At 46.3% G+C, this 17,311-nt stretch overlaps 1 protein-coding gene across 8 annotated transcripts in view; it reads right to left on the reverse strand.

The window, feature by feature from the left end:
- The window catches only part of OTOF (otoferlin), a 1,702,209-nt gene that overhangs the window by 551,003 nt on the left and 1,133,895 nt on the right, over positions 1–17,311 (reverse strand). The gene's annotated exons all lie outside the window — the stretch shown is intronic.

Raw genomic sequence — 17,311 nt, forward strand, 5'->3', positions numbered from 1 at the left:
GAGTGCAAGTGAATATTAATAAATGATCATACTTATATTGGCATTATAATTACCCCCCGGATAGAATGATGACGTATGCAAGTGGCAGGTAGACACATATTGAATGTAAAGAGATCTTGTAAACCACAACATCCACCACAATGGCATCCTCTTGATCCTATATGAGACCCAAAGGTACTTTACACAAATCTAACAATTAACAATCACATTATGCAGCTCCCTGTGCTCACAGGCCACAGGACTACCTGCTACCCAGCTATGCGACGTCACATACCAACACCACCAGAGCAGACAGACCACGTCTCAAAACAAGGCTACTTTAATGCCACACGGCACCCCTGGTATCTGAGTCATGGCTTCCATGAGCCTAGCCTACCCCCAGCCTTCTGATGAGCAAGCGACATCTCCCCTAATGCATAAATGCATAGCCTGCCTTCACCTCTTATTCTCAATGATGCACACAGGCCACTCTTCCACTGCATTTGGTCTCAGACACCTACTAAATCCTCTTTGTGGAGAGGGAATTCCCCACACCAAATAAATGAGACTCGTTTAGCACCCCCCAATTTTGTAATTTACACCCCCAAGCAGATCCCACCATTCTCCTTCCAATGAAGCCTGACCGAGGTTATCATGAGAATGTTACTGGTGCATGCTGGACACGGTGCAGCTGGCTCCTGACGCGTGTAAATGCACGCTCATTGCAAATGCTTTTACAGAGCGTGATAAGATGTGGGATGTGTTTGTTCCATAGGGGAGAGGCTTTGAGAATAACACAAACATCTATACAACATAAAAAGAGGTTTGACACATAGTTCATAAAATCAAGATGAGGATGTCTAAGGTGGTATATGTGGTTGATCTCCCCCCAGGCCTAGAGAGGAGAAGCTAAGATCAACACAACCTACATGTATCTTTAAATGTATAGACAAGTAGCTGCAGGTGGTACCTACCTACAGCGTCCCACGCAAAAGGATCACTTCGGGAATCCACCATCAACTATGTTCTTCCCAAGTTCTACGTCGCGTGCAGCAGAACAAAGCAGAGAGATGGTCCCCGAGTCCACCAGATCCCTTCCTCGCTTCAATTTTCTGTCCGTAACCCCCAAACCTTGGCAGTATTCCCTGAATATCTGCAATAGCAGCAGACAGGAACAGGTGCCGGAGACAGACCTGAAGAATGAGTTGCCGGGGACAGTGAGGCAAATGCTGTGGGGACAGCTGCGAGCCGATACCTGACCATGAATATTGGATGAGACTGCGAGAACCTGAGACATTGGCAACTGCTCTGAGATCACGAGAGGTGGCAGGAAAGCCCAGGGAACACTTCCTTGGAAAAGGGAATGACTTATATGGATTGGGTGAGTTCACAAAACATTTCTTAAAAATGAAGAAGGAAATTATATATCGACGACTCTACTGAGTCTTGATGTGTCTGGGGGAGAAAGGCAGAACAGCTCGCGCCGTCCCGCGCGTATGCACTTTTACACAGAACACCCTGCGGCTCTGCATGCTCGGCTAGGCTCAGGATCTAGTTACTCAGTGGGTATTAAATATTTACAGTCTTACAGATGAAAATACAGACTTGTTTTCTTCCCCTGAACCTACATTTTGGGAGGGAGAAGATAGCCTGCTTTGTCCTTTGGAAATTAAATAAGCCAATGTCAAGATGGTATCTCCAATAAACGGAAGCACACCTAGGCTTGTCTGTGCTTTCTCCAGGGAAGCACACACCTAGGCTTGTCTGTGCTTTCTCCAGGGAAGCACACACCTAGGCTTGCCTGTGCTTTCTCCAGGGAAGCACACACCTAGGCTTGACTGTGCTTTCTCCAGGGAAGCACACACCTAGGCTTGTCTGTGCTTTCTCCAGGGACGCTTAGAGTAATAGGCTTTGGAAGTGTAGCTACACAAAAGAGGACTCTAAAGGAATAGCATTTTTAGTCTTTGAGCAGCTCCACTCTTAAGTTAGAAAAAGTCCTATTTAGGTCAGTAGCATTATCTCGACACAACCTCGGACCTAATCAGGGTTACAATGAAAGAGAACATGTGGTCTGGGGTGGTGTCAAACCATTTGCGGTTTTTAAGCAGAATTGTTTTTTCTTCTGTTTTAATTACTTGATTTTTCTTGAGTTGTAAAGTATATGTTTTTATAGTGTTAAAAGGTTCAATGTAACGCTTTAATGACACACTTGTTTTTAAAAAGAGTTTAACAAACACTGTTCAAACAATTTCGCTCCACAGGTGCATTCCATCAAAATGTGAAACTGCTTCCAGAGCCCTGCATTTTGGGGCTTTAATTGGTTATTTATTACGCGCTTAATAAATAGCCCGAGGTTTCTAATTGCGTACCTGAGGATCGAGCCTGCGTTGCTCCGTGTCATCTTGCTTTCACGGCACGCACGGTGCCTCTAAACTATCCTCCCGACGGTGTATTAATCGGATTAAGAGTACAAATACAAAACATCCGATCATCAGTAACTATAGAATAAAGGTAAAATGGTCCGCAGTGCCTAAAAGAGGTTAAGATTATGGTATATATGTGAACGGTTTTTAGAAGATGAATTGTTTTTTCTTCAGTTTTAATTACTTGATTTTTCTTGAGTTGTAAAGTATATGTTTATATAGTGTTAAAAGGTTAAATGAAACGCAAAAACACTTTAATAACACACTTGTCTTTAAAAAGACGTTAACAACACTGTACAAACAATCTCGCCCCAAAGGACAGTGCTGGAAAAGCAGGCATGAACCTCTCACACTAGGCAGCAATGGCTGTCCGAGATTAGGAACACCCCACCCATAACATGATATGATATGATAATGATATGATATGGCATTTGTAACACGCCTATACACAAGTGTTTCAAGGCGTGACGAGGCGGGGGGGTGGACAAGGGGAGACAGACAACGATCCTACTAGGCCAGGTGTCATTCAGATCACGCAAGTGCAAGGGTAGAGGGGAAGGCAAAAGTGCAAGGGGGAAAGGGGAGGGGAAAGTGCAGTACAGGGTTATTAGCATACAGGATAAATAACAAGGGCCAGCTGGTGGCAAGTGCGAGGTAAGTGCCGACAAGTGCTGGGAAGGGGGGCTGTAGGGATACAGACACAGTCCCGCAGTGCAGGGGTTGCCCGCGAGGCAGTGCAGGGGAGAGTGGCTGGGCCAAGGACCGAGAACGGTGAGTGGCCCAGTTGCAGATTCAGTGCAGTTTCAGTAATTTTAGCAGGGGAGAGGGGGAGAGAAAGCGCAGGCAAAGATGAAGGTTTTGAGGTGCTTCCGGAACCGGCGATGGTTCTCCTCAAGTTTCAGGGAGGCAGGAAGGCTGTTCCAGAGGGAGACCACTGCAGCGGAGAGAGATCTGCCCCCAACTCGTTGTTTGGAGATGCGGCTGACCCTGAGGGAGTTGGAGGCGGATGAGCGAAGAGCTCGAGAAGGAAGATATTTAGGAAGAGAGAGTTGAAGGTATTTCGGCCTAAGGCCCCAGAAGGCCTTGTGGACAATGCAGAGGGTTTTGAACTTGACCCTCGCAGTCACTGGGAGCCAGTGTAGTGATTTCAGTCCTGCAGAGATACGGTCCCTGGGCTTGAGGCCAAGGACATGTCTCGCAGTCCTGTTCTGGATGAGTTGAAAAGGGCGGAGAGTAGTGGCGGGCAGATTAAGATAGAGGCTGCTACATGCTTTAACCTTGCTTTTCATTCAAACTTTATTTGGAAGAGAGTGTTCAATCTTTTCTTGCTATCCTTCTGCGCACATAAGGGGGTGCATGTTTGTCCTTGTATCCAATAATGAATACTGGTTAGTTGTTGGCACTTTATTTATTTATTTATTTTTCAATTTATAGAGCCGCCGAACCCGGCTGAACTTAACATGTGACGACGGTTCATGAATCAACAGACAGTGTAACAAATAAAACATTTGCAGCAGATATAGCAGGTAACATATATACATTGCAGTTCTGGGATATGCCACTAGTGATAGTTGGGCATACAGACCTAGACGGTGGAAGCCAGATTGCTAGGTAGGTACGGCGTATTTGCGAACAGGGGCATACTTTACTTACTGGATTCCTGTAAAAAGAGGTGTGTTTTCAGTTGTTTCCTGAAGGTCCAGAAGGAGTCTTCAGACCTCAGTCTACCTGGCAGGGTGTTCCAGTGTTTTGCAGCTATTAAGGGGAAGCTACTGCCTCCTGCTTTCTGGAGCTTGAATCTAGGTGTAACTAGCATGCGACGGTGTGCACTGCGCGTGGGCCTGATCGATTAGGATCTGATGGTTTTGTCGGCCAAGTATATAGGTGCTAGGTTATTAAGGCATGGGTGTGTCAATGTGAGAGTTTTAAAGATAATGCGCTCTTAGACCGGGAGCCACTGTGCATTCCTTTTATGTTGGAAATGAGTGATGTTTTCGGTACATTCAAAGCTGCTCTGAGGTCATTATTTTGTAGGACCTGTACTTTTTGTATATTTTGACTCTTCGTGCCCGCATAGAGGGCATTGCAATAGTCCAATCTAGACAAGATGTGGTGTAGCTGTCAGATGAGAGGAAGTGTCTGCATGCGTTAATCAGCTTAGAGGTGTAGGCTGCTGGTGAAGAGGTAGCATTGACTTTTTTGGATAGTGCCAAGGAGGCGTCTAAGTCGAGACCTTTATCATGTTGCCATCTATGTTAAAGGCCTTGAAGGAGTCATCAGGGTTTTTTAGGTGGAGTTTTGATCCTAGGAGGCAGTGTTTGGTCTTATTGTCATTTAAGCATAAGCCGTGGTGAGCCATCGATGTTTGGATAGTTTGATAGATGATATTGAGGTTGGCTGAGTCAAGGTCTTGAGAGCCTGTGATGGGAATGAGGATTTGGGTGTCATCTGCATAATTAGTGTAGGTGACACCCAAATCGTCAAGACGGTCAATTAAAGGCTTGGTAAAAATATTGTAGAGCGTTGGAGAAACGCAGGAGCCTTGTGGAACGCCACAGGTGACAAGACTAGGTTGGGCTGCTGCACTCGGTGAGAACACTCTCATAGTTCTGTCCAAGCGGAAAAATTGAATCCATTGAATCGCTTTAGGCGAGAAATGCACTGCTGATTCCAAGTGATTACATAGGATTTTATGACTGGGCAGGTCAAAAGCAGCAGAAAGGTTGTGTAAAAGGAGCAGGGCTAGTTTGCCTTTGTCGATGTACTCATCCATCTGCATTTTCAGGCCTAGGAGTGCAGTTTCCGTCCCGTCTCTTGGGCGGAAGCCTGATTGGCCAAGGCCGAGGAGCTTGTTGTCCTCCAGATATTTTTTCGATCTTGATGTAAGCTACTCGATCTAGAATTTTGAGTAGGAAGGGCACTGTGGTGATAGGCCGATAGTTGGTTGGTATATTGGGGTCTTCTGATGGCTTTTTTAATAGCGGGAGTACCCAGGCATTTTTTAAGTTAGTAGGGACCATGCTGCTATTAAATGAGGCATTGATAAGTCTAGTGATGAATGGGGTGAGTTCAGAGGCGCAGTCCTTGATGACGATTGCCAGGCAGGGATCCCTATTGCAGTTTGAAGGTTTGAGGCTGGTGATGATTTTTAGTACTTCCGATTCTGAGAAAGGGGTGAATTCAAATTGTTGAGTAGTGTTGTTGTCCAGGGGAGTCAGGGTTTGAGGAGGTGGTTGGTCAAGTTGGATTGTGGTTTTTTTGGATTCGATTTTGTCTTGCAGTAGGGTGATTTTATCAGAGAGAGCTTTCTGAATGTTGGTGCACCAGCTTGTGTCTTTTAAGCAGACATCTGCTGGCGGAACCGGGTACTCTATTTCTCTCAGAATGGCAAATAGTTCTTTGGTGCCTGATTTTGTGTTGGTTATTCTGTCGTTAAAGGAGGAGCTTTTTGCTTGGAGGATCACTTGTTTGTAGTGGTGTGCTGCGTTGGTAAATTTAGTTTTGTTGAGAACGCTGGGTTTTTTTTTTCCAGGTGGCCTTGGCTGTTCTCTTGGAGTTGCGCAGTGCTTTGAGTGTCAATGTGACCCATGAGTTGATGTGGGCTGCAGGTTTGGCTTTGCGCAAGGAGAGGGGTGCTATTTTGTCAATAACAGTAAGGACAGTTTTACTGTAAAGTTCGACCATCGTGGAGGGGTCATTAGTTCCTGAGTCTGGGTCTGCTATGATAAGAAGCAGCAGGGGTAGTATGTTATTTGCCGTGATGTTTCTTTTATTTCTCGATAAGGTTGCAGGTGTGACCAGCTGTGGGTTGTGGAGATCAGCGCTCTTGGTGATATTGAGGTTATGATCAGACCATGGGCACTGAGTGTTGGAAGTGATGTTGGTGTTACAGTTCAGGTTGGCTAGCCAATCGAGGATCTGTCCTTTGGTGTGTGTAGGGTTCTGGATAAGGTGTGAGAAGCCAGTGGCTGAGATGGCGTTGGCCAGGGAGCGCACATTTTTGTACAAGGGGTCGTTGAGGCCTAGGTTAATGTCTCCCAGAAGCAGGGCCTGGGAGCTGGTTTTGGTGTTGTATGAGAGCAGTTGTGAGATATCCTCCTCGAATGATAGTGTGGGGCCAGGTGGCTCTAAATGAGGTGGATGTTAAGAGTGGCAGTGGGAGAAAAGGCCAGTTTCACTGAGAGTAGTTCGCCAGAAGGTAGGGTAGTGTTTGGAATCTCTCTAATGCTAAGGGAATTTTTTGCGATAATAGCAACGCCACCTCCTTTCGCCGAAGATCTGTCTGTCCTGAGGATCGTGTAGTTATCTGGGACTGCGAGCGCAAGAGCAGGGCCTGATGCTGCATGGAGCCAGGTTTCCGTTATCGCCATGAAGTCAAGGTTGTGTGTGGAGATGATGTCAGCAATGTTTAGTGTAGGGGTTGGGAGTGATCTGGCATTGATTAGGGCTCCTTTTATCTGAGTCAGCTTTCCCATAGTATTAGGGGTAGGGGCTATGATAGGGAGTGAAGAGGACTTAAGTTTTTGGGAGGCATGTGTGTTAGGTTCCGTGGTGAGGCTCATGCAGTTTGAGGTTTGTGATGTCCGGTTCTTGGCAGTGCTATTGTGCTTGGTAGTCTTGTCAAGGCTGTGCTTAGTTCTATAGGTGAGGTGTGCTTTCCTTGTTGTGGTCAGTGGGGTGGATGTGAGCGGGTGGGGTCCCTATTGCTCTTGGTTGTCACAGCTAGTCTCTGCTTTCTAGTCGTAGTTGGGCATGGGAGGCTAGTTATGGTGGCGTGATGCCAGTGGGTAGGTGCCCTCTTGTTGGCAGGATGAGTTGGGGTGCATTTTATCTGTGATAGAGCATGGTGGTGAGTGTAGCCAGGTGGGAGGAAGAGAGTAGGAGGGATGGTTCTGGAATCTTGGAGGAGGTTGGGCATGGAGAGCGTTATGCAGGGCAAGGGCCCAGTCGTGTGTAGTTGCGGTAACACAGTTCTAGAATGGGGAGTTATATGAGGGATTTAAGTTGGAAGCCGATGATGTCAGGTGGTCCGGCATGAATTAGAGGCTAGCCCATAGTACTTAGGTGATTCGGCCGGCTGGTGAGTGTCATGCAAGGATAGTTAGCTAGTAACCAGTGTTACTTAATTGTGCCATGTAAACATGACTAAATTGGCACTGGGGTACAGATTAATAGTGGGTCAATTGCAGATTAGGACGAGGCGCAGGTCTGTATGGGCATGCCTAATGATAAAGTGGATAGGATGCAGATATAGTGCCTAATGACAACATAATGCAAGATACCATTTAGAAAAAGGAAGCAGTTATAGTGCATAATACCAACGTACTGCGAGATACACATTTTTCAAGATAGGTTGCAGTTGTAGAGCATGATACCATCATATATCAAGGTACAGATATAATGCTAAATACTGTCCTAATGCAAGATCAAATCTAGGGTTGGGTACAGTTATAATGCAATGCTGAATACCATCATAATACTATCATAATGTAAGATACATTAGGGTAGGGTGCAGTTATAATGCAGTGTATCATCCTAGAGAGAAGTGCAGTTTAGGGGCAAATATATTGCGGAATACCGTCAATTTGTAGGGTACATTCATGGTAGCAGCGCAGGCACAGTATGAGATGTCCTATTCCTGACTGCGGTGAGGTAGCTGGCAGTAGCAGACTGATGCAGCGTGCTATACGGAAGGCGGTGCCGATTAGGCAGGAGAGGTACATAAGCCAGAGGGGGTGTCAGGGTTGAAGTGGAGAGGTAGTGCTTAGTCAGAGAAAGGTTTGTCGTCTTATACAGCGCAGTGAGACCACTCCTGGTGAATACGGTGCAAGAACTCTTGTTCAGGGAGGGTAATGTACGAGGCAGTGCAGACGCTTACCTGGGGGTTCCTGTATATGTAAAGGGTGCAGGTAGTAGTATTCGCTCTGAACGCTTCTCCATGCTCCGACAGGCTCGGACAGGAGCCTTTGTGATCGAGCCTTCGTGGGGAGAGCCGGCCTCTGCCTGCTGGCGTATGAGATTGGCTAATACAGGAGCAGCTGCCCAATCAGTTGTAGTGGGGCAGAGCCAATGGATATGTTAGGTCGCAACAAGTCGGTTGTTTAGGCGGCAGCCATCTTGGTATGGCGATGCTTCGGTGGCCTCAGAGCATGCCGAGTGCAATAATCTTTCATAAACACCCAATGGCTTCAACTTTGTAGTACGCTGTTATGCTGCAATATAAATCATATGTATACTGGCCAAATCCAAGCACAAGGCTTGCAGTTCTCGGGGGCTGAGGTGGCTGTTGGATAGAGTGGGAGGGGATGCGAAAAAAGCCCAGTAGGCTTACCTCCAAGATTCAATAGTGTGCACTGCTCCTGCAGCCTTCTCTTTCTCTGCTGCTAGTGATGAGTGACAGGCTCGGACAGGAGCATTTGTGATCGAGCCTTCGTGGGGAGAGCCGGCTTTAGGTGAGTGCGACAAAACTCCATTCACCGATCTCATGATTGCAGCTGGCAATGTGAGAAGAAAGACAAAGGTATTCCTTTGTGCCTAACTAGAAGCCGTCAGTGATTAAGTCATTGCAGTTGTAAGTACAAATTCACTTACTACTATTTTACCTCTATATTTGTGGACCCCAGCAAACTTTTTGTTTTTGTTTCAGCCTCCTGTCTTGACTTTTTCCAGTCGAGCACAGCCTTCAGCTGCCCTCCACTGGGCTTTTGCTCATTGTTATGGGGAAACTGACACGTCCTTCAGACAGTCAGTACAGAGAAACGTTGTTTTTCTTAGTCTTATGACTTTGTTGCCACTTTTGGCAACTGTATTTAATAGTGCAAAGAACATTACAGCACCATGCAATGTGGTCCTTGCGTTTTCCGGGCTCTATACATCCACTACGGATTTCTTGGCAACTGGACAATGTGCCTAGGAGTAGACTGGTGTCACAGAAGACTTTTCATGTTTTTTCTGAACTTTTATCGAGCCATACCGTGGTTACTGCGTTTGGCTCATGACTGTGGCAAGTGATCTTTCTGGGTGTAAATATTTGCCACAAGTATGCGATTGTGACCGAGTGTAGCGAGAGATTCCGAACTAACAAAAATGGGTTGGGGGGTCAGAGGGGATTCTTCTCCCTCCCCTGAGAAAATGTTTTCAATAATGGGTTAAAATGATGCACTACACAGCACACTTTCTGTGAAAATGTGGGTAAAAGGCTAACAATTTGGGTAAACGGCTAATAATCGGTTTTGTAGGCTGTAGGGTAAATCATGAAAAAAAGTGCAATAGATGCAAGTCATCAAAAGTGCATAGGGCATTTCCCAATGCATTATCATGCCGGTCCCTGCAGTGTATGCCAGTATAAAAAACATTTTCATGCTGGCTGTGCCCATATATTTCCATGCTGGTACCACCAGAATATCCTAGTATTCCCATATAAGACCATACTCGTACTCGCGTCAAGATGTTTTTTTATATTATCATTACTGGCACCAGGCACAAAACTGGCTCTGCCAATATCTGCCAGTACTCCTGTGTAAAACCATATTCTCGTCGGTTGGAGATTAAAAGTGACATGTCAAAATATGAAAACCTGTCCAAACTGGTTCCAATGAAAGCCAGTCTAGACTCATAAGAACACTTATCATCCTTGATTCATCATAGATGCTCAGTTAATAAAAAGTCATGCTAAAGTAAAAAATATACAGGCTGCTGCACCAAAACATCAGTCTAGCGAGGTAAGACTACTTATCATGCTTGCTTTTTAAAAAATGCAGAGTAACAAATATCATGCCACAGTAAGCAATGGCTAGACTGACTGCACCAGAATGCCAGTCTAGCCAGGTAATGAACTTTGCTCTGCCCAAAAATACTAGTAAAACATGCAAAGTCAATAAAGGATATGGCAAAAATGCTCCGGTGATCCCATTCTCCGAGGGCCTTACAAACACATGCACACATGCATCTCCTTTCAGCCACCGGTCACTCCCTCATACATCCCCTCGTACATTCCTTCACACTGCAGTCACCACACAGGCACACGCACAACCCTCACCCAGAACATTCAAACACACACTACCACATTCATACTCATTCACCCACCAGTCACTCACTCACACCTTCTCTTACATCCACTTATTGCATTCTCTACACAGGCACACACCCATCCACAGCATTCAGAAACACACCATCAAAGTCATACTCATTCACCCACCAGTCACTCACTCACACCTTCTCTTACATCCACTCATTGCAGTCTCTACACAGGCACACACCCATCCACAGCATTCAGAAACACACCATCAAAGTCATACTCATTCACCCACCAGTCACTCACACCTTCTCTTACATCCACTCATTGCAGTCTCTACACAGGCACACACCCATCCACAGCATTCAGAAACACACCATCAAAGTCATACTCATTCACCCACCAGTCACTCACACCTTCTCTTACATCCACTCATTGCAGTGTCTACACAGGCACACACCCATCCACAGCATTCAGAAACACACCATCAAAGTCATACTCATTCACCCACCAGTCACTCACACCTTCTCTTACATCCACTCATTGCAGTCTCTACACAGGCACACACCCATCCACAGCATTCAGAAACACACCATCAAAGTCATACTCATTCACCCACCAGTCACTCACACCTTCTCTTACATCCACTCATTGCATTCTCTACACAGGCACACACCCATCCACAGCATTCAAAAGAGCACCATCATATTTATACTCAGTAATCCACCAGTCACTCACCAACACCTTCTCTTACATCCACTCATTGGATTCTCTACACAGGCACACACCCAGCCACCCAGAACAGAGGCCATATTGTAACGCTGTTCAACATCATTCTGGAGATGAAGAAGCATTGTCTGACACATGTCCACCAGGTTCCATCCAGGCAGGCTTCCTTAGTTGGTGGATATGCTGGGGTCTGGGTCCTGAGCTTGCTGTGCCTAGTAACTCAAGCTTGCATCCACTTGTGAGGCTCAATGAGGATGGAACACACCTGAGACTGTGTGAGTCCCTGCACAGATCCTGATAGGCTAGGCTGGTATGCTCCCTCTGGGGGCAGGTTCAAGACTACTTTGCATATGGTAAGTCCCCTTGTATAATGGCATAGACAAACTGAAACAGAAAGGAATTATATACTAACCAGAAGACTTATCAGTAGTTGAAATGTGTTGGCTCAAGGTTCCCGGCCCCCATTAGAACCAGTTTTAACATTGCATTCATCCACTAGGGTATTTTGTTAATGTATAGGCAAAGGCTAATGTTTTGAAGCCTTAACTATGTGAGTTACGGTTTGAGTTGTACTGAGATACCATTAATGTAGAAATCTTTAAATTGCAGTCTTGATAGTTGCTTAACATTGCAATTGTATATTTTTTCAGGGATATAAGCTTCATACTTAAATAGTGAAGTCTACAAGCATTGGAAATGCCAACTGTAGCGTGACAACATTAAATTAGATATTACTCAAATAAAAATTACTTCTTTGCTATTGTTGCGAGTAGAGGTGCAGTGTGATGTGCAACTTTGTTTTGACTGAGTGTTTGAAGATACCTTAATGTGTTTTGGCATGCATTTCCATATCCATATGTGTAGCAAAGTGAATAACAGAAGTGCCTGATATGATTTTCAATCTTTTTGATGGACACCACTTCCACGCATGTTACCGGTGTGCTGAAAATGTGGTTCCTACCCATTGTGGGCATCCAGCAACATCCAGGCATCTAAGGGTATAACTCAGTTCAAAATCAGAATCAAATGCAGTTAGGGTAAGTAGTGTGGGAAAGTGAAACATTCACACCTTGGAAAGAGAACTCGGCCAATCAGCTCACTGGAAACCAGAGCGGAAATCCCCAGTGTCTGCCAGCAATTCACCAGCCACACATGCCCCTTCCCTGGGAGCCGCCATCTTCATTTCGGCATGTCTCAAAGTGGCCGCCAGTCTCTCACCCAGCCCACCCCTTCGCTGACCCACTGCTACCCCCATATCATTGTCAATGCCCACTCTACTCTCCTACTTACTTGCAGGCACTCGAGGGTGCTGCACTCCTTTGGGCTGCCGCGATAGCAATAGAAAAGGGACTGCATCCCTTTTCTATTTACTATGGCGGCTGCCATCTTGTTTTGTTTTTTCCGAAGCGAGATAGTACATGGCCCTGCTCCCTTGCTTAGGCTTGGGCTGGTGAGCAGATACTTGCACTGGGCGCCCCCCCCCAATGGGGGGCTTATTGCTTAAATCAATGCACTTTTTAAGGATAACTTCAAGAAGTGGTGTTTGTTTAGAAAGTCCTCATTTTCTTGACTTGACTTAGGCGCGAGGCAGTCTTCAAAGTAATGCATCTGATATGTACATTTCAATCTTCAGTCTTGAAAGCAATACCTTTAAACGGTATCAGGTAATATTATCCCCACCAAAAATATCGCCGTACATATGGTCGTCGGGAACGGCATTAGGCGATATTTTTGGTGGGGATAATTAATGGGGTAAATGGGTGGGGGGGTTGCGGGGGTGTCCCCCGCTCCCTTTTAAAATATATGGGGGTTGCGGGGGTGTCCCCCGCAGGTTCCATGGGGTAATATCCCTGCAGAAATATGGCGAAATGTTTGTATTGCGATATTTTTGCGGAGATATTATCACATGGAACCCTTTAAACACCATACTGGAAAATTCAAGCCTTATATTAAAGTATTGGTAGGGATTATTTACATTCCCATCCCTAAAGGTACATGATGTTTATTTCCACTGGGTAGAATGTTTTCATTTTCAGCACAACAGTGAAATCTGGTGGTAGAAGTATTATCCAAAGTAATTCCTCACCCTGCCTGAGCAGAAAATTGGACTGAGCAATCGGTTCCCTGCCTGGCCATATCCGCCTAACACTTGCTACTGGTGACTCGTGGGAAGGAGGAGACACAACCTGCCCCTCCATTAAGGAGGAGGGTCCTTTTGGCCCCTTTCCACCTTAGTGGGATTCGGCGCAGGAGACGGGAAAACTACCAAATAAGATCTTCTTCAGGCAAGTTTCAACCTGGATGGTGTTTTCCCTATTGCCAGGGGGAATTACAGAGCAGCAGGAAAGGGAGGTCCCTGCAGTAGAATGTCCTGCTTCGGATGCCTTCACTCAGCCCATCGGACTAGTCTATAATGGGCAAAAGGGTTTCAGAAGGGTTGAACACATGGACTGCAGTCCATTTACCAGAAATATGAAATGTCTTTTCCAAGGCCTCACACCATAACCGATTGCTTGCAGGAATGTTCATCATCTATATGAGAGACTCTGGGTCTCATTACGAGTCCGGCAGTAATACTGCGGGTGCTTCTGGCGGATTGCCGCTGGACTCGTAATATTTTACCGGCACCTAGCTTCCCAGTTCCACCGAGACAAGTCCTGGCGGACCGAGAAGCTGGGTGCCGGAAAATGTTTAGTCCCATTCTTGTAGATCCCACAGGACTCCATGGGAATGGGTTCACGGAAGCATCGGAACCGTTACTAACAATGCTGATGCTTCCATGATGAGTTTGCCTATCGGGGCCGCTACGGACCGGTCGGTCCAGAACAAAGGTGCCAGAAAGCTTACCAGCACCCTTGTTTCCGGACGGGCAAGGTCTTAATGAGGCCCGTTTCTTTGAAAATGCTCCTCAACCAAAGCCTGAATGTGCTATTTAGAGACAGTAATGCCTTAATACTGGGGTTTGTAGCCACTGAAAGGCCTAGGGCCCTATTATATAACTGTTGCAGGACATGCCTTCTGCAAGATAGACTTAGCCAATGCCAGCAAGCCTCACTCACCTCCTAAATTGAGGCATATGCACTTAATAATCTTGTAGGTGGAGTTAACTAGTTCCTCCCCGGCCAACCAGAAGTGCACATTTTTTCTGATCACGTGCAAATATGTGTTAAGTGCGAAAATGATAGATGGATTTGGGAGGACTGCTGTGCAGTGTAGACCAAGGATTCAGGGGTGTATCCCCCTCCTGCTACTTTACCATGCTGTCATTACAGATGTACTGCATCTGCATAGCCATGTAGCAGGTAGGCCCATGTCCCTTATGATTTCCATTCCATTGACGAATATGGAAATTTCTGTTACCATCACAAAGAGAGAGTAATGGGCCGTTCAATGTATTCACACCCGGGCAAGGACGATCAGCCAATCAGGCGGTTGGAAACACAGGTGAGAACATACGGTGTACCACCTGCGTTTCTCCAGCCACCCAAAGCCCTTCCTCGGGTGCTGCTTTCTTGGGTGTGGGAAGACAACAGGGAGACCCGCCCTGATGCCTCTCCATGCCACCACCCTCACCAAAAACCACTGCTCCCTCCCTCCTGTGAGAATTCAGAGGACGTCCTCACATCTACTCCCCTTGGATATCCAGGTGGCCAGGGAAGGGCCATCACGTTTGGATCCCAACCGGGGGGTGGACGTGCGAGGGAGGATCACCTGGGTGCAGGGTCCTTGGGGATTGGAAGTGGGATGCACTTAGGTGAGACGCGGAATTCCACATTCTCCTTTCAGGAAGGGACTCCTATCATAGAAATGGTTATGGGATATTCTTCCCCATGTCCCTTTCTCTCCGAGAAGAACAGGAGATATTCTCAACCCAGATGTACCAAAAAGAGGAGAAGAAGGATTGGGAATAGGGTACCTTTCGACAAGACACAGTATCCCCCTTATCCTAGTGACAACCGGTTTAATCCACCCCTGAACTTTATTGGTTACTGTAGATCAGTTCCCCTTTTGTTCCCTCTTGGGGTACCTGAGAGTACTGAGACGAAGAATAAACAACTGAGACTAATGAACACTCTACACTCTTCCCCCTCTGGTACTGAGATGAGGAAGAAGCAACTGAGAGTAATAAACACCACTTACTCTCACCACTTTGGTAATGGGACGAAGAAGATGACAAAAGAGGCACACCAGTATACTGAACGGACATGTCCCACTAATAGGTTCAGGCAAAGTCAGGCAATTGAAACTATGTATACCCACTTACAACCTATCAAAGTCTCTGGAGAGTATAAAATGAGCAGTAACAGGAAGGAAGCTGAGTGAGTTGGGAGAGCAGCTGAGATGCCAGAGTTGCCCAGGAACAGATTCTGAGACACTGAGAGTGTGCAGAGCGAGGCAATGAGAGGAAGTGTGGCGAGGGAGCTTTGTCTCCAGGGAGACCCAGAGAAGTCCAGAGAAGGGAGTCGGGAGGCATGGCTATCTCTTATGAAGTGATTAGGAAGAAATGCTCGTTCCCCTGGGCTGAGAAGAAAGCCCAGGAGTGTCTGAGGGGCTGCTGGCTAGGCCCTGACCTCGGAGAAAAAAGATGTTTCAACAGAATCCAGCTGAAAGTCAAGAACACAACCGGTCTGTTTCAGATAATGCGAAACCCGGTATGTGAAAGGCACGAGTGAATACAATGTAGCAGAATAATTGTGCGTGAGGAAATACACGTTCACAATCAATGAACAAGGCTTTACGAATAAATAATGATGAAAAGAGAAGTTAAGGAATACCAAGTAACAGAGTGGTCGCGTATCAAGAGATATAGGGCCTCATCACGACTTCGGCGGTAACCCTTAAATCCGGCAGTAGCGCTATTACCGCCGGATTTAAGGGTCCGCCGAATCAGGGCTTCGGCGGATTTCACCCGAGCTCTGAGCTGGGGGGAAATCTGCCGAAAATCTGCGCTATTACCGCCGGCGGGAAATCCACCGGCGGTATTAGCGTGAAGATTCCCCATTGAGCCCAATGGGGAATGGGGCATTCCCGAATGGGCTCAGTGGGGAATGGGAACTTACATTACCGCCAAACTCGTGATCCGGCGCTATTAGCGCCGGGGAGTTCGGCGGTAGGGCTAATACCGCCCGCGCTAATAGCGTTACCGTTACCGCCCAAGTCGTGATGAGGCCCATATTCTGGAAAGCCTATGTATGAAGAAAGACTTTTACAAAAAGGGGAGCCACGTGAGAGATGAACAAAATCCCCAAGAAAGATTGTTAAGAATGAAAATAAGCAAACTGCTAACCTTGAATACTGAATTGTTTATTAAAATTGAACTATACAAAGGGAACTCAAGATTCATGGTTGCGTGACCTGTAATGGGTGGATTGTGGGATACACCAACTGGGCCCAGACCAGAGAACCCCTACATTCTTACAAGGAAACTGCTATTGTGTCAAAGGGAAAACTACCATTGGTGCATATGAGACTTGGGAAGGGAACCCTGAGCTATGAAGAATTGTTGAAATTCAATTAAAAGATAAAGCTTCAAGATACTTCTTTTTGTAACATATTTTGATATTGAACTTGGTGTAGGGAATCTTGAAACTTGCTGCTCTGGAACTTTATTGAACTTGGGGAAGGGCATTCTGACATTTACAAAGGTGTGAAACTTTATGACTTTAACTCCAAAAGAAGGACCTAGCTCTCTGCTCTCCCTTCTCTCTCTCCTTTCCACACAGCTGACTGACTGGCCGCCTGGTGTACCTCAGAGTCTCACAGGTCCCAGGCATCGTTCTGTCTGTTCTCCCTTGTCTTTACCCCTTAATGTGCACTTGAAAAAACTTCAGAATCGCTGTCAGGCCTATTTGCTGTATCCAAACTGTTAAATGTATCATATTCACTTAATCTGACTGTGCAGACCATTATCGTCTCAGAAATGCAAGGGCTCTGAGCGACTGTTGTTTTTGTCCCCACCCTCGTTGAGCGCTTTGAAACACTTGCCTGTGTATAGGCGGTATACAAATAAACATTACTATATCATACTGTACTGGAGAATGGGCTTGTGCAATGTGTGCGGAGCCCATCTCCCGTAAAAAAAGACATATCTAAAATTATACGCACTCAGGACGAACCCCGGGTTGTGAATAGCACTCACCCCCGCTTAGGGGGGCATACCGGCCCT

This window comes from Ambystoma mexicanum, chromosome 4p, assembly GCF_040938575.1.
Source record: "Ambystoma mexicanum isolate Mex_15411 chromosome 4p, UKY_AmexF1_1, whole genome shotgun sequence".
Classification (NCBI taxonomy): Eukaryota; Metazoa; Chordata; class Amphibia; order Caudata; family Ambystomatidae; genus Ambystoma; species Ambystoma mexicanum.